At 43.1% G+C, this 17993-nt stretch overlaps 4 non-coding genes across 4 annotated transcripts; all 4 read right to left on the bottom strand.

The window, feature by feature from the left end:
- Positions 1–11769: 11769 nt before the first annotated feature.
- Positions 11770–11851, bottom strand: trnas-aga (transfer RNA serine (anticodon AGA)). The gene has a single exon. It is a non-coding gene; the product is annotated as a tRNA-Ser (tRNA).
- A 296-nt stretch (positions 11852–12147) lies between these two features.
- Positions 12148–12229, bottom strand: trnas-uga (transfer RNA serine (anticodon UGA)). Its single transcript has one exon. It is a non-coding gene; the product is annotated as a tRNA-Ser (tRNA).
- Positions 12230–12493: 264 nt separating this feature from the next.
- Positions 12494–12575, bottom strand: trnas-uga (transfer RNA serine (anticodon UGA)). The gene has a single exon. It is a non-coding gene; the product is annotated as a tRNA-Ser (tRNA).
- A 352-nt stretch (positions 12576–12927) lies between these two features.
- trnas-uga (transfer RNA serine (anticodon UGA)) lies at positions 12928–13009 on the bottom strand. Its single transcript has one exon. It is a non-coding gene; the product is annotated as a tRNA-Ser (tRNA).
- Positions 13010–17993: the final 4984 nt, after the last annotated feature.

The raw sequence follows: 17993 nt of genomic DNA, 5'->3' as shown, positions 1-17993 counted from the left end.
TATCGATCACTTTATTGAGCAAAACTGTTTATATTCGGACATAACCACACCAAAAACATGAGTAAAACAATTCTATCTCGAAAAACTAGTCATTTTCTGCCGTACAAACCAGGCCAAAACCAACTTGTCATCTGTCACCAACACGCATAGCACTAAACCACTGCTGCGTTTATGGCCACACAAAAAGTCGGACAACTCAAACACCACACATAGTTACACTATGACTCCTCAGTCATACGTGTGCTTATTTTACTGTCATTTATTATTAATGTTAATTTATTTATATTAGTCATGGAATGCTGTTACACACACTATGTTGAAGTATTACTATTATTATTATTAATTATTATTATTATTATTATTATTATTATTATTATTATTATTATTATTATTATTATTATTATTATTATTAATCTTACGGTATATATAAAAAATAATATTGAGCAAAATTTAATTGAAATATACCCTCCAGCAGTGCTCGGGTAGCTCATGCGGCCCCCGGTAAAAATTAATTGCCCACCCCTGCTCTAGGCTGATCTGATGCTACATGTATTAGTGCTACAGTGTGTTTTGGTGTATGTGCTGAAAGCTTCATTTATGATTGCTGCCTTTGGTCAAAGCTTAACTCTTAGGTTTTGCTCAGATTTGCTTTCTTTTATTTAGACTCGCCGTGCTTTACGAAACCCTCGTAACAAAATGTCGCCCAGAACGCTATGACAACAGACGCTTGCTGGCCCACCATATTAAATGAGTCGAGTAAATACAATGTGTATTATTTATTGCAGAGCATTGCCTTCCATCCATTTTCTACCGCTTGACTCTCTTAGGGTCGCAGGGGGTGCTGGAGCTTATCCCAGTTGCACTCAGGCGGAAGATGGACAAGTCCCCCACCTCATCACAGGGCCAATTTTCACACTCTAGGGCCAATTTAGTGTTGCCAATCAACCTATCCACAGGTGCATGCCTTTGGAGGTGGGAGAAGGGAACAAGCAAGTGAGACACAAGCCCGAACACCTGTACCACCGCGTTGCCCTGAAGAGCTTCTCAAAAACTAAATTCACAACAAGACCTGCACTCTATGAAGGTGTTAATAAGTCCACAAGTTTCACACTAACCTTACTGTGTGTTGTTATTTTAGCTGAAATCATGCATTTTTTTCAAATGTTGAATATTTTATGACAAAAATGGTCGTATAAAGAAACAAACTAGTTTTATTCTATAGTGTGTATAACTACCCGGCGTCATGTCCAGTGTCCAGTTTAAATACATCAACCAGTGTTATACATTTAGAACATGTAAACAGTATATCTCACATATCTGTCTTTGTCTGTGTGTTAGCTTGAAAAATTATAAATTTGGTCTTTTGGGTTGTCAAGTTGTGCAAACATTAGCTGAACAGTGTGCCGAGGACATAAAATAAAGTGCACTGTATAGGTATATTGGCATATTTAATTGGCGGACAAGCTCGCTTATGGTGTACTACAGAAGTAATGGTAGAGTAAGCGGCCGTAATTCAATCAATATGAGAAATTTTGAATTATTGACTTCGGCCTACTTACTGTTGCGTAGATGTCCGGAAGGTTAGTCTACAGATGGCGTTTGAAGTTGGTTGTATTCTAAAGTGGAGAAAATCGAGTCATAGGGTTTACAACGTGTCTTGTTGTCTCTTGCGGCCAAGATGAAGTGTGTCCCTATGGCTTCTCTATTTTCCAAGTTTGGAAGACAAATTGTAGTAACAATACGAAAATTTCATATCACGGTTATTGTGACCACAATGATTACAGTTATTACTAATGTAGTATTGTTAAATGTGCTCAAAAATATGTATACACACACTGAAATATTTGGACCAGGATATTATTTTAAACGGAACTGAAATAAATACATACAATGTTAAATAGAACACTATTTTACATGTCTTGTGTTTCTTATGCGTCACTGATAGTGATGCATTTTAGTGTTAGTTGTATCTGTTTTGATGGCTAAACTTTTATTGTTTGAACTGCAGCACTTGAAAATGTATTAAAACGAAAAGTGCATAAAAAATCAAATCTATTATAATTATGGATTACTTCTGGAGGGCGTTGTGCTATCCTCTTCAGTGACCCTTGATTGCACCATAAAACACCTCATCTTTTCTTTTGAGAAAAGATCGATCATTATAATTCCGTGTTTAGAGAGCACAGCTTGTAGGGTTAATGTGCACAATTCAATATCTTAGTTGCTCAGACAGTAATGTGTTTGTATCAGTTTAGATTGGGTTATGTTGTTTCTTAATGGGAAAAGATGTTGATGTTTTCATGCTAGCATTTTAGCTAGCAAGTCCGTGAGTTTATCAAAGTGCAGTTATCAATCTTTGTTTTTCGATTATTTGTGTTAAAAAGAGTAATACTAACCGGTGGGAGTTTTATTGCAGTCATCATTACTACAGATTACTGGTAAACCCCAAATACTGTCAAGACTTGGACTATGGCGTGGTTTGTTCTCCCGTGGTGCAAATGATTTGGACCAGACATGGCGTGCAAGTGAATACATATTTAATTTTAACACTCAAAAAAGGAATAAACAAAAGGCGCGCACAATGGCAGGATTACAAAACTTGGCTATAAAAACAAAAACTTGCACAAAGGCAGAACTATGGACAAAAAACAAAACTTGCAAACTATGGCATGAATAAAGAAAACTTATTTGGACGAGAAAAGGGCATGAAAAAGAGCCGCATGGATCATAAGGGTGTGTAGAGAGCATGATGTCGACAGGCTGACTTCCTGGCAACAATGGGCTTAAGTAATAGTGACATGATTAGTGAAAACAGGTGCGTGACTCAAAACGTGAAACAGGTGCGTGACATGACAGTTCAAAACTAATGGGTTGCTATGGTGACAAAACAAACAAAAGTGCACAAAGAGTCCAAAAATAAAACCGAACATGACTAAAACAAAACACGATCACACAGACATGACAAAAACACTCTTGTTTCCCAGTGAAAAATCCCGACACCATACCTTGCAAAGACATTAGTTCTGATTGGATCCCCTTTGGGATTTACCACCCACCCCTCTCCCTCATGCTGCTGTGGATGGAAAGATTCCTAACCTTTCCCATCTGCCTAAAGACAAAATTAAATATGGTTGGAATTTGTCTCTGCCAACATTTTTGGTTTGTTTTTATTTGTTAACTAAATTATCAATAAACTTTGTCCTTGTTTTAGACTTAGACTTCCTTTTTATTGTCATTCAAATCTGAACTTTACAGCACAGATAAGAACAAAATTTCGTTACATAAGCTCATGGTAGTGCAGGATAAAAAAAAGCAATAAGGTGCATATATAAATAAATACATATATATAAATAATATATATATAATATATATATATGAAATAAATAAATATATATGAATAAATAAATAGATTACCGTACAGATAAATGTATTGCACTTTTTCACATAAGTCCACGTTTATGTATTTTTAGTTCGTTTTAGTCAGCATGCATTTGTTCTATTCTATCATTCTATTTCAGTGAAGGAAAATTAGGTTGTAGTGGGCAGCACGGTTGAACAGGGGTTAGTGCAAGGGTGGGCAATTATTTTTTACCGGGGGCCGCATGAGCAACCCGAGCACTGCTGGAGGGCCACACCGACAATATTACAATTAAATTTTGCTCAAATTATTTTTGATATACCGTAAGATAAATAATAATAATAATAATATTTTCATTTAACCTAACTTATCTTTATACAAAAGCAGATGGCTTTTGATGGTTTTATTTTTAACACTTTCTTACACAACACTTCCTGATGTATAATACAATGCAAAAATTTCAATTTCTGTCACTTTATCCTGCATCCTCTTTGTTGTGATCGTAGCACGCCTGTAAGGTGATTGGCGAAGAAGGAGGAAGCGTTGCTGTTGCGGAAATGAGGAGTGAGGATAGACGTGCGTGTGGAAAGAACAAGATAAGTTGAGCTGTGTTAGTATAGGTTGCTCAATAAAAATTTAAAAAGAGCATCAGACTTGGTGTGCACTTCTTCTGGATGCTACAATTGGTGTCAGAAGTGGGATGAAATGCCTCCCAGTTTGCCTTGCCATCAAACCTGGGAGTCTTCATTGAGGGCGGAATTCTTCCATGCCAAGCAGCATGCGCTGCACCTGTAGACGCTACCTCTCTCCTTCCTCCCTCTCTCTCTCTCTCTTTCTCTTTGCGACGAGCTCCTCACGTCCGGGATTCACACAGACATCTGCAGTCGCTGCCAGCACCTTAAGTCCCCACTCAATGTCCTTCCCCTCCCGTTCAATCTTGACAGTCGCCAGGAAACATCGTGGCACGTCCTTCCTGATGACATAGCAGGCTGAGCACACAAGCAGCGCAGTATGCGCACACAAGCAGCGGCAGTATGCGCAAAGTTTTACTTCTGACACCAATTGTAGCGTCCAGAAGAAGTGCACACCAAGTCTGGCGCTCTTTTTAAACTTTTATTGAGCAACCTATACTAACACAGCTCAACTTATCTCGTTCCTTCCACACGCACGTCTATCCTCACTCCTCATTTCCGCAACTCAGAAACTCAACTTCAGCAGGTCGTTACACTATATTCTTTAAACACAGCAACCTGTGTACCACAAATTAAGCACACGGCTTTACCTTTAATTTCTGTAAAGAAATACTTGGCAGTCCATGTCTTGTTGAAAACACGCCATTCGTCATCAACTTTTCCTTTTTTAGCGTCTCGGGGATAACCGGGCATCACTTGTCGATGTGCACCTTCACTCACAGTTTACACCCAGACATATGCCCATAAATAATTATTTTCAAAATAAAAGCAGCACGGTTGTATTGCACGCACGACATAGATGTTTTTTTTAATTTATGTTATAATTTGTGATTGCCGCTGTTCATATTCACTCACAATCACACACGCGCATACGTCCACGCGGAAGTAATACAAATAATGCTTTTCAAAACAAAAGCAGCACCGTTGCATTGCACACTCGAGATAGATACTTTTTTACATTTATTTTGTAATTTATGATTGGCCTCACGCGGGCTGGACAGGGACGTACAAAGGGCCGAATGCGGCCCGTGGGCCGCAGAATGCCCAGGTCTGGGTTAGTGTGTCTGCCTCACAATACGAAGGTCCTGGGTTCGATCCTGCGCTCAGGATCTTTCTGTGTGGAGTTTGCATGTTCTCCCCATGACTGCGTGGGTTCCCTCCGGGTACCCCGGCTTCCTCCCACCTCCAAAGACATGCACCTGGGGATAGGTTGATTGGCAACACTAAATTGGCCCTAGTGTGTGACTGTGAGTGTGAATGTTGTCTGTCTATCTGTGTTGGCCCTGCGATGAGGTGGCGACTTGTCCAGGGTGTACCCCGCCTTCCGCCCGATTGTAGCTGAGATAGGCTCCAGCACCCCCCGCAACCCCGAAAGGGATAAGCGGTAGAAAATGGATGCATGGATGTTTGTTGACGATAACTACGACAAAACATTTTTGTCAACAAAATTAACGCTGCTACTTACCCAAATAAAGAAAACAGTAATTGATTTACAAGGTAACCTCTTGGCCATTAAACCAGGAGCTTCAATACTGTAAGATATGAAAGGGCCACTTTGAATAGTAAAAAAGGTTAAGGTCCCCTGCTAAAAGGCATTATCTCATTCATACACAACCACACTTTACATTTTACATAGTGCTGACAACAAAGCGGCAGAACAGAATGAATAATCAAAACATGTTTTTTGGATGAAGAGCTTCTTTAATACAAAAAATGGCCAACATCAAAACACTGTGAGGGGGAGAAATCCTTGAGATTGTTTACTCTGTTCCCATTTTTAATTAAGTGAGCCAGACGCACAGTTGGAGTAGAATGTGCTCTCTTCGGTAGAATGGATACCTTGGCTGTGATGAATGAGCTGTCATCCGCCATTGTTGCTCAACCTCAATCTCCTTGACACCGGGCCATTTCCGCTGCAGTCCCTCTTCCGACTTAGCCCTCTCATGGACAGAAGGTCTAAGGTCAGGGCTGTATTCTAATGTGGTCACAAAGTCCTAGAACAACTTATAATACATCAACAAGTATCTATTGGCAGCTATAAGTACAAAACCCAAAACCTGTGAAGTTGGCACGTTGTGTAAATCGTAAATAAAAACAGAATACAAATCCTTTTCAACTTATATTCAATTGAATAGACTGCAAAGAGAAGATATTTAATGTTAAAACTGAGAAACTTAATTTTACATTGCAAATAATCATTAACTTATAATTTAATGGCAGCAACACATTGCAAAAAAGTTGGCACAGGGGCATTTTTACCACTGTGTTACATGGCCTTTCCTTTCAACAACACTTAGTAAATGTTTGGGAACTGAGGAGATCAATTTTTGAAGCTTTTCAGGTGGAATTATTTCCCATTTTTGCTTGATGTACAGCTTAAGTTGTTAAACAGTCCGGGGTCTCTGTTGTCGTATTTTACGCTTCATAATGCCCCACACATTTTCAATGGGAGTCAGGTCTGGACTACAGGCAGGCCAGTCTAGTACCCGCACTCTTTTACTACAAAGCCACGCTGTTGTAACACGTGCAGAATGTGGCTTGGCATTGTCTTGCTGAAATAAGTGCCTTCACGGATGTGTAAGTTACCCATGCCTTGGGCAGTAATAGATTTAGACTTAGACTTAGACGTAGACTTCCTTTTTATTATCATTCAAATTTGAACTTTACAGCACAGATAAGAACGACATTTCGTTACATAAGCTCATGGTAGTGCAGGATAAAAAAAAAAGCAATAAGGTGCATATATAGATAATATATAACTATAAATATATATAAATATATATAAGTAAATAAATAGATTACTGTACAGATAAATATATTGCACTTTTTCACATGCGTCCACGTTTATGGATGTATGTTATATTGTCTTTTTTATTCCAGCGAGTTAATCCATTTTGGGGGGAGTTGAGGGGATAATTTAATTATGATGCTTTCAAGAGTCTTACGGCTTGAGGGAAGAAGCTGTTACAGAACCTGGAGGTTCTGCTTCGGAGGCTGCAGAACCTCTTTCTAGAGTCCAGCAGTGAAAACAGTCCTTGGTGGGGGTGGGAGGAGTCTTTGCAGATTTTCTGAACCCTAGTCAGGCAGCGGCTTTTTGCGATCTCCTGGATAGGAGGAAGAGGAGTCCTGATAATCTTTTCCGCTGTCCTCACCACTCTCTGGAGAGACTTCCAGTCTGAGGCATTGCAGGCCCCAGTCCAGACAGAGATGCTGTTGGTCAGCAGGCTCTCTATAGTGCCTCTGTAGAATGTGGTGAGAATGGGGGGAGGGAGCTGTGCTCTTTTCATCGGACGCAAAAAGTGCATGCGCTGCTGAGCTCTTTTTACAAGAGCTCCGGCGTGTAGGGACCAGGTTATATTGTCAGTTATCTGCACCCCCAGGAACTTGGTGCTGCTTACTATCTCCACCGCTGTGCCGTTGATGAAGAGTGGAGCATGGCTGGACTGGTGCTTCCTGAAGTCAACGATGATCTCCTTGGTCTTGTTAACATTCAGGACCAGGTTGTTGGCTCTGCACCAGTCAACCAGATGTTTCACCTCCTCCCTGTACTCCATGTCATTGTTGTCACGGATGAGGCCCATTACTGTCGTGTTGTCCGCATACTTCACAATGTGGTTGGTAGTGGACCTGGCGCAGCAGTCATGGGTCATCAACGTGAACAGCAGCGGACTCAGGACGCAGCCCTGGGGGGAGCCTGGTGCTCAGGGAGATGGCACTGGAGGTGTTGTTGCCCACTCTCACAGATTGGGGTCTGTCTGTGAGGAAGTCAAGCAGCCAGTTGCAAAGGGGGGTACTGAATCCAAGGGGGGCCAGTTTGCTCACCAAGTGCTGCGGGATGATGGTGTTGAATGCTGAGCTGAAGTCCAGGAACAACATCCGCACGTGTTTGTCCTTTCCTTCCAGATGTTCTAAACTCAGGTGAAGTGCAGAGGAGATGGCGTCCTCTGTGGAGCGGTTAGGGCGATAAGCAAACTGGTATGGGTCGAATGTGGGGGGAAGTCTGGAGGCAATATATTCCTTTACCAGTCTATCGAAGCACTTCATTATGATGGGGGTGAGTGCAACGGGGCGGTAATCATTGAGGGAGGAGATTGTGGGTTTTTTTGGCACTGGAATGATTGTGGCCGTCTTAAAACATGATGGTACCACAGCCTAGGTCAGTAAGATGTTGAAGATGTCTGTGAGAACCCCAGCCAGCTGGTCTGCACATCCCTTAAGCACCTTGCCCGGAATGTCATCAGGTCCTGGTGCTTTCCGGGGGTTCACTCTCCTCAGGGTTTTCCGGACATCCGCTATATCCAGGTTGAGCGGCTGCTCATCAGGGCGAGGGATGGATTTTCTCGCCAGAGTGGTACTAAGTGCCTCAAACCTTGCAAAGTAGTTGTTGAGGTCATCTAGGAAGCTGATACTGTTGTCACAGGGACAGGGGGCAGCTTTATAGTCTGTGATGACCTGTATGCCCTGCCACATTCGTCTAGTGTTTGTAGGGTTCTCAAAGAAGTCCTGCACTTTCTGACTGTGAGCACGCTTTGCAACCTTAATGGCACGGTTCAGGTTAGCTCTGGCTGATTTTAAGGCCACCATGTCGCCAGACTTGAAAGCCTTGTTCCGAGCCTTCAGCATTGCACGTACCTCACTGTTCATCCAGGGTTTCTCGTTGGCCCGTGTGGGGATGTTCTTGATCACACTGACATCCTCCATGCACTTCTGAATGTATGCGGACACAGACTGCATACTCCTTGTCACACCCCGCCTCGGGTGGAGGTAATGTAACCTTTGCAAACCAGACTTTCAAATCAAGGATGGCAAGGCACGCAGTTGGTAACAGTTTACAAACATTTATTGAAATCCCAAAAGTGTCAAAAGGTGAACAACGACAGGAAAAACAAAGCACCCACGATCTCGGTATATGTTTGATGCATGGAGACCGAAACTCCTGCTCAGGACAGAGAACCTCCTCTGGCAGTGACAGACAGCAGACTGTCAGAAAAATGGCATTTTCCAACTTAAATAGCCCATAGCTCCGCCCACTAGCTGGGACCAATTTCACAGGGGGAATTAAGAAAACAGTTATTTTGTAAATTACACCATAAATAACCTTCACATGTCTAAAAAATATTCAAATAGTACTTTTGCATGTGTAGAGCAGTCATTTTTGTACACAGTACATTCAGGCTTAGGTAACATCACTTTTAAATGTCCAGTGTCCTTCTGTAACACCCAGCTTTTGAGAATCATGGTTCGACCCAATGTTGAACTTATTAGTCAATGCAGGTGTGTTCACCTTTATAAAGCCCTCAGCCCCACTCTGACTCTTTCAGTCAATTGTTCAGAGCCATGGTGAGTGACAGGTAACAATTTGTTTGTTGAGCACATGCTTTTCACTGACTAACAAGATTGAATGTTTGTAGTTTGTCCATGTTGAGCTTCCTAACAAATGTGCACGGTTTGTGAGGAAGTCCAAAGCTCAAACAGTGACAGTGTGGGGTCAAACTGTCACACTCCTCCACACATGTGTGGTGATTTTTGGTGGCGGCTGCTTTGAACATGTCCCAGTATGTGGTTTCGAAGCAGTCTTGTAATAATGACATTGCTCCCGCTGGCCAGGTCGTCACCTGCTTCACTTTAGCTTGCTTCCTGATCAGCAGGAATTAGCATCACAGATAGACGGTCTGAGGAGCCGAGGTGGGGGGGTGGTGCAGCTTTATACGCTTGTTTAATATTACTATACACCAAGTCCAATCTGCTTCCACCCCTGGTTGCAAATATCACATATTGATGGAAATGAGGGAAAACTATTTTCTATTACCAGTGAGAGATCTACCCCTGTCCGGCCGAAACATAGTTAGCCCTTCGATGCTAACTGCCTCGTCCGGAACTTATGATTTCAACCACGTTTCTGTTAGAAATATGGCGCAGCAGTCTCTCATCACGCGTCTTGCATTTAAATCCAGCTTCAGGTAGTCCAGTTTGTTCTCCAGGGAGCGGAAGTTTGAAAGCAGGATGGAAGGACTGTGAGGATTAGTCTTTAGCTTTGTAGTTAGCCTCGCTCGGCATCCCCGCTTCTGCTTCCGATCACACCGCTTACGTGTCTTCCGTTGACGGTCCCCGCTGGTACTTGACTCTGCTGCGTCAAAGGCCGTTGTATGTAGCCGACGTACTATTCCCATGCTAGCGAGGAGGTCCAACGTACACGCATCCCTCAGTCCAAAACGGCCCGATCTATCCACATCCAGAATTGTCTGGTGGTCGTATGTGACCACGGAGTGTCCACGCTGTAAGCCAGCCATGAAATACTTCATATAATACACCCCCATACCATCACAGATGCTGGCTTTTGAACTTTGTGCCTATAACAGTCCGTATGGGTCTTTTTCTCTTTGATCCGGAGGACACGACGTACACAGTTTCCAAAAAAAAAGTGAAATGTGCACTCGTCAGACCACAGAACCCTTTTCCACTTTGCATCAGTCCATCTTAAATGAGCTTGGGGCCCAGCGAAGCCGGCGGCATTTCTGGGTGTTGCTGATGAATGGCTTATGCTTTGCATAACTTACACTTATAGATGTAGCGACAAACTGCAGTTACTGACAGTGGTTTTCTGAATTGTTCCTGAGCCCATGTGGTGATATCCTTTACACACTGATGCCGGTTTTTGATGCAGTACCGCCTGAGGGATCAAAGGTCACGTGCATTTAATGTTGGTTTTCGGCCTTGCAGTGATTTCTCCAGATTCTCTGAACCTTTTGATGATATTGCGGATCGTGGATGGTGAAATCCCTAAATTCCTTGCAGTAGCTCGTTGAGAAATGTTGTTCTCAAACTGTTCGACAATTTGCTCACGCATTTGTTCACAAAGTGGTGACCCATCCTTGTGAATGACAGAGCATTTCATGGAAGCTTCTTTTATACCCAATCATGGCACCCACCTGTTCCCGATTAGCCTGTTCACCTGTGGGATGTTCCAAATAAGTGTTTGATGAGTATTCTTCAACTTTATCATCCTTTTTTGCCACTTGAACCAGCATGTTTTTGAAACATGACAAATGGACAAAGAAATACAACGCTGTCAAGACAAGAGCAATCCTGGTTGGGTTCAATGAATCAAGCCCCTTTAAACATGAACGTACATATTTTCATCAAATGACAAATACACTGATTTTCAATTATGCATTTCTTTGACATATTGTAAGCTTGTGGCGACATATTATGTCACTTTAAAAATAATGCTGTAAACAAATTCATTTATTTCATCACATGAAATATTTTGACATTATTGCTTGAGGACTGGCTGGTCTGGGACATTAACCTTGCTGTGGTCACAATGTTTTTTAAAGATACCATTTACCCAGTAAAAATGATGCTTACTTTAAAGGGCCTTCCACATGTCCTGTCTTAATTGTTCAATTGCACACAAATAAATGAAGGCAATTGAGTACAAAGTTTAATCCATTGCAAACCAGAATGCGCGATAGCCTTTCACAAAAACATGTGCGTGTGTGTTATTATGGCCGAGTGGTTAAGGCGATGGACTAGCAATCAATTGGGGTCTCCCTGTGCAGGTTCAAATCAAGTTAACGCATCTGTGTTTGAAGTACTACACAATTCCTACATGAGATCACCGCAAGAGGACGGGCTGGTCTGAGGAAAGACTAAAGCTCAGACCCGTCCTCTCGTGGTGATCTCATGTATGAATTGTTAGTCCTTAAAAATCAGATGGGTTACCAGCAGGATTTGAACCTGCGCGGGGAGACCCCAATGGATTTCTAGTCCATCGCCTAAACCACTCGGCCATGATAACACACACACATATACATTTTTGTGAACGGATGTCACGCAGTCTGGGCTGCAATGGACTAAACTTTGCATTCAATTGCCATGATAACATGTTTCAGGCTGTCTGCGCAAAGGGCTATCAAACACTTAGGCTTCATTATTTAGACAGACATGTGTAAGACTCCTCAAGCATACTACTATTTCTACTGTTTGATTGGTTTCTTCTCAACCCTATGACCACAGGAAAGACTGAATCTCAGACCAGCCCATCCTCTTGCGGTGATCTCAAGTACAATTCGTCTAGTACTCCAAATACAGACACGTTACCAGCAGAATTTGAACCTGCGCAGGGAGACCCCAATGGATTTCAAGTCCATCGCCTTAACCACTCGGCCATGATAACAAACACGCAGAAATTTTTGTAAAAGGCTATGGCGCATTCTGGGTTGCAATGGATTAAACATTCTATTCAATTGTCTTTATTTCTGTATGTGAAATTGATCAATTGAGACTGGCATGTAGAAGGCTCTTCAAAGTAAGCATAATTTTTACTGGGTAAATGGTATCTTTAGAAACATTGTGACCACAGCAAGGTCAATGTCCCAGACCAGCCAGTCCTCAAGCAATAAAGGGATGTACAACTCATCTAACACTCCAAATACAGACTCGTTACCAGCAGGATTTGAACCTGCGCGGGGAGACCCCAATGGATTTCAAGTCCATCGCCTTAACCACTCGGCCATGATAACGCCAATAGATTTTCAGTCCATCATTTTAAACAAATGTGTTAGGACCTCCAAGGCAGTCCAGATATTGGCGGATACGACCATGATAACAAACACGCAGAAATTTTTGTGAAAGGCTATGGCACATTCTGGGTTGCAATGGATTAAACATTCTATTCAATTGCCTTTATTTCGGTGTGTGATATTGATCAATTGAGACTGGCATGTGGAAGGCTCTTCAAAGTAAGCATAATTGTGTACTGGGTAAATGGTATCTTTAGTAACATTGTGACCACAGCAAGGTCAATGTCCCAGAACAGCCAGTCCTCAAGCAATAAAGGGATGTACAACTCGTCTAGTACTCCAAATACAGACACGTTACCAACAGGATTTGAACCTGCGCGGGGAGACCCCAATGGATTTCAAGTCCATCGCCTTAATCACTCGGCCATGATAACACACACGCAGACTATATTGTGAAAGGCTATCGTGCATTCTCGGTTGCAATGGATTAAACTTTGTACTCAATTGTCTTCATTTCGATGTGTGAAATTGAACGATTGAGACAGGCATGTGGAAGGCTCTTCAAAGTAAGCATAATTTTTACTGGGTAAATAGACTTTGACTTAGACAAACTTTAATGATCCACAAGGGAAATTGTTCAACACAGTAGCTCAGTTACAATGATGGAAAGTGTAAGGATGGAAAGGACAATGCAGGTATAAATAGACTAATATAGCGATAAAAAAATCTAGCATATATATGAATATATACATAATATGTGTACAGAATAATATGTATACAAATATATTTTTTTATGTCTATAACATATATACAATATATACCAATGACCGTGTACAATATTACAGTATATACAGTATATGTGACAGCAGCAGCATAAAATAGAGAGTAGATCCAGCAGGAAATAGAAAATAGACATTAAAAACAAAGAGAAGTAGCTAACATGTCAGGTGTCAGGTAATAGGCAGATGTAATCTATTGCTGTATGGCGAGTGATTATACAGCTGAATGGAGTGTGGAATGAAGGAGTTCTTGAATCGCACAGTGCTAGAAGGAAGCTGAAGGAGCCTGTTGGAGTATTAGCTCCGCTGTCCCTTAATTGTCAGGTGGAGTGGGTGGGCAGGATTGTCCATGATGGCGAGCAGTTTGTCCAGTGTCCTCCTGTCCCTCACTGACACAAACGCCTCCAACTGCGTGCCAATAGTTTGGCCGGCTTTCCGGATCAGTTTATCAATCCGGTTTGAGTCCCTTTCGCTGGTGCTGCTCCCCCAACCAACCACTGCAAAGTACAGTGCACTGGCCACAACAGACTGATAAAATATCTCCAACAGCTTGCTGCACACATTAAAGGACCTAAGCTTCCTCAGGAAAAAGAGTCTGCTCATGCTCTTCTTGTAAACCGCTTTGCAGTTGTCCTTCCAGTCCAGTCTGCTGTTCAAGTGGACTACCAGGTACTTGTACTGCTCTACTACTGCCACCTCCCGGCCCTGGATCTTGATGGGCTCCACCGGGGTCACTCTCTTCCTGAAGTCGATGACCAGCTCCTTGGTCTTGTCCATATTAAGGACCAGATAGGTCGCCTGAGACCACTCCACAAAGTCAGCAATCAGTGTCCTGTACTCCAATTCTCGTCCCTCTCTGATACACCCGACCACAGCAGAGTCGTCAAGAGTATTTCTGCAGGTGGCAGGACCTGGAACTATACTGGAAGTCTGAGGTGTACAGGGTGAACAGGAAAGGAGACAGGACGGTCCCCTGTGGAGCACCTACACCACTGACCACAGTATCCGACAGGGAGCTCCCCAGTCGCACAAACTGGGGCCTGTCAGACAAGTAATCAGTGATCCAGGAGACAATGGATGAACTGACACCCATCTTGAGCAACTTGTCACTCATCAGAATTGGCTGAATTGTGTTAAAGGCACTGGAGAAATCAAAAAAATTATCCTCACAGTGCCCTTCCCACCATCCAGGTGAGAGTGAGCATGATGCAGCAGGTAGATAAAAGCATCATCCACTCCTACATGGGGCTGATATGCAAACTGTAGAGGATCCAGGGAAGGAGCCACCAGTGGTCTCAGCTGATCCAGCACAAGTCTCTCGAGGACCTTCATGACCTGGGACGTCAGGGCAACAGGTCTGAAGTCATTTGAGCCCGATGGGATGGGCTTCTTGGGCACCGGAACTATACAGGATGTTTTCCATAGCACTGGTATCAGTTCTAGCTTCAGACTCAGGTTGAAGATGGAGTGCAGGGTCCCAGTTAGCTGAGCAGCGCAAGTCTTCAGGACCCAGGGTTTGACTCGGTCAGGGACTGCTGACTTAGCTGGATTGACTCTCTCCAGCTGCCGTCTTACATGTCCAGGTGTCAGACACACCGGGCTGGCTTTCTTAGTGGGGGTGGAAGTGGGGGAGGGGGGAGGGGGGAAAGACATGGCTGTGGCAGGTAAAAAAGAAGGAGTTAGTGTATTGAAGTTCAGGGGAGGTGTGAGAACAGGAGTAGTGGGGGGAGGGCCAGTAAGGGGTGCATTGCTAAATCTATTGAAAAACAAAATTCAGCTCGTTGGCTCTATCTACAGCCCCATCCAGCAGTTTGGCTTTATTGTTGAAGCCTGTGATGGCGTTCATTCCCTTCCAAACCTCACGAGTGTTGTTCTGTTGGAGTTTAGCTTCAAGCTTCCTTCTATAGGCATCTTTCCCTTCTTGTAGCTGAACTTTAAGCTGCCACTGAATCCTCTTCAACTCGTCCCGATCACCGGATCTGAAGGCTAGGTTCTTTTTATTCAGCAGCACCATTAGCTGGCTGGTGATCCAGGGCTTGTTATTTGGGTAACAGTGGACAGTTTTTGTAGGGATGATGGAGTCCTCACAGAAATGTATGTTGTCAGTGATGCAGTCTGTGATGCTGTTGATATCTGTCCCGTGAGGTTTACATAGTACTTTCCAGTCTGTAGTCACAAAACAATCTTGTAAGGCTATGACAGCCTCTATGCTCCTCATTTGCACTGATTTAGTTGAGATGGGCTGCCTCCTCACAGCAGGAATGTATTGAGGTGTTAAAATCACCAGATTGTGATCAGACCGTCCCAGGGGGGGCAGGGCAGTGGCTCTGTTTGCATCTTTTGAATTACCATTCAGTAGATCCAGAGTTTTATTTTCCCGTGTTGCAAAGTGCACATATTGATGGAAAGTGGGTAAAATAGAGTCCAGAGAAACATGATTAAAGTCACCCGAAATGAGAATGAGGGCATCGGGATGTTTGGTCTGTTGCTTAGCAACAGCGGCATGAATGGTGTCACAAGCAGCAGTTTCGTCAGCAGAAGGAGGAACATACACTCCAATGAAGATTACAGAAGTAAACTCCCTTGGCAAATAATATGGCCAAATTCCAACAGCCAGAAGTTCAATGTCCGGCGTACAAACACACTCCTTTACAGTAATATGAGCAGGATTACACCATCTCTCGTTCACCAAGATGGCAATCCCGCCGTCTTTTTTCTTACCGCTCAGAAGTGTGCTTCTATCCGCACGTGAAGTTGTGAAGCCGGGTAGAGACGCGCTGTGGTCCGGGAAGTCCACGTGTAGCCAAGTCTCCGTAAAGCACATGATGCTGCACACGGCGTACTCCTTTTGAGTTTGGGCGAGCCCGAACAATTCGTCCATTTTGTTCGCCAGAGACCGCACGTTACCGATGAGGACAGAGGGGATTGCAGGCTTAAATTTCCTTCTGCGCTCCATCATCTTTATGCCGGCAAGGCGTCCCCTGCGCTTTTTCCGTAGTTCCACAGGAAGGTCCGGCCGCGTTCCCCATAGCGCTGGTAAGGAGAGCGCAAACAGCTCCTCGCGTGTGTAAACAAAATGTCTACTGCTCCGTTGATCAAAGCCAAACACAAAACGTCCCGAAAAGAAAAAGAAAAGTAACGAAAACACACAAAAGCGCCCAAGAACCATAATTAGTGGTTTATGGAAGGTAAGAGATTAAAAAAGGGCAAGAAAAGTTAAGAATAATACCAAAAATAAAGTAAAATGAAAGGAATTCAAAAGAGCTACTGTTATGTGCTGCAACTCTTCCAGGCGGACTCTGCTTGACAGGTATATTTACAAAGAGTGTGACCACAGCAAGGTCAATGTCCCACACCAGCCAGTCCTCAAGCAATAATGTGATGTACAATTTGTCTAGTACTCCAAATACAGACACGTTACCAGCAGGATTTGAACCCGCGCGGGGAGACCCCAATGGATTTCTAGTCTATCGCCTTAACCACTCAACCATGATAACACACACACAGATGTTTTTGTGAAAGGCTATCATGCAGTCTGGGCTGCAATGGACTAAACGTTGCATTCAATTGCCATGATAACATGTTTCTGGCTGTATGCGCAAAGGGCTATCAAACACTTTTGCCTGTCATGGATTTAACATTGTCCTCACTTGTTTTTCATTATTTAGACAGACATGTGTAAAACTCTTCAAATATACCACTATTTTTACTGATTCATTGGTTTCTTCTTAACCCAGTGACCACAGGAAAAACTAAAATTCAGACCCGACCGTCCTCTCGCGGTGATCTCATGAGAGAATTGTGTAGTCCTTCAAAATCAGATGCTTTACCAGCGGGATTTGAACTTGCGCGGGGAGACCCCAATGGATTTTTAGTCCATTGCATTAAACACTCTGCCATGATAACACACACAAAGACCTTTTTGTGAAAGGCTATCGTGCAGTCTGGGCTTTAATTGACTAAACGTTGCATTCAATTGCCATGATAACAAGTTTCAGGCTGTCTGCGCAAAGGGCTATCAAACACTTTGGCCTGTCATGGATTTGACATTGTCTTTACGTGTTTTTCATTATTTAGACAGACATGTGTAAAACTCTTCAAAGATACTACTATTTTTACTGATTCATTTGTTTCTTCTTAACCCAGTGACGACAGGAAAGACTAAAGCTCAGACCCGCCCGTCCTCTCGCGGTGATCTCATGTACGTATAGTCCTTCAAAATCAGATGCGTTACCAGCAGGATTTGAACCTGCGCGGGGAGACCCTAATAGATTTCAAGTCCATCATCTTAACCAAATGTGTTAGGACCTCCGAAGCAGTCCAGATACTGGCGGATGCGCCCTTGATAACAAACACGCAGAAATTTTTGTGAAAGGCTATGGTGGATTCTGGGTTGCAATGGATTAAACATTGTAACCAACTGTCTTTATTTCTGTGTGTGAAATTAAACGATTGAGACAGGCATGTGGAAGGCTCTTCAAGTAAGCATCATTTTTACTGGGTAAATGCTATCTTTACAAACAGTGTGACCACAGCAAGGTCAATGTCCCAGACCAGCCAGTCCTCAAGCAATAAAGGGATGTACAACTCATCTCGTACTCCAAATACCGACACGTTACCAGCAGGATTTGATCCTGCG

This window comes from Entelurus aequoreus, linkage group LG08 (genome assembly GCF_033978785.1).
Source record: "Entelurus aequoreus isolate RoL-2023_Sb linkage group LG08, RoL_Eaeq_v1.1, whole genome shotgun sequence".
Lineage (NCBI taxonomy): Eukaryota > Metazoa > Chordata > Actinopteri > Syngnathiformes > Syngnathidae > Entelurus > Entelurus aequoreus.
The sequence above is the reverse complement of the archived record's forward strand: the minus strand, read 5'-3'. Positions and strand labels throughout refer to the sequence as shown.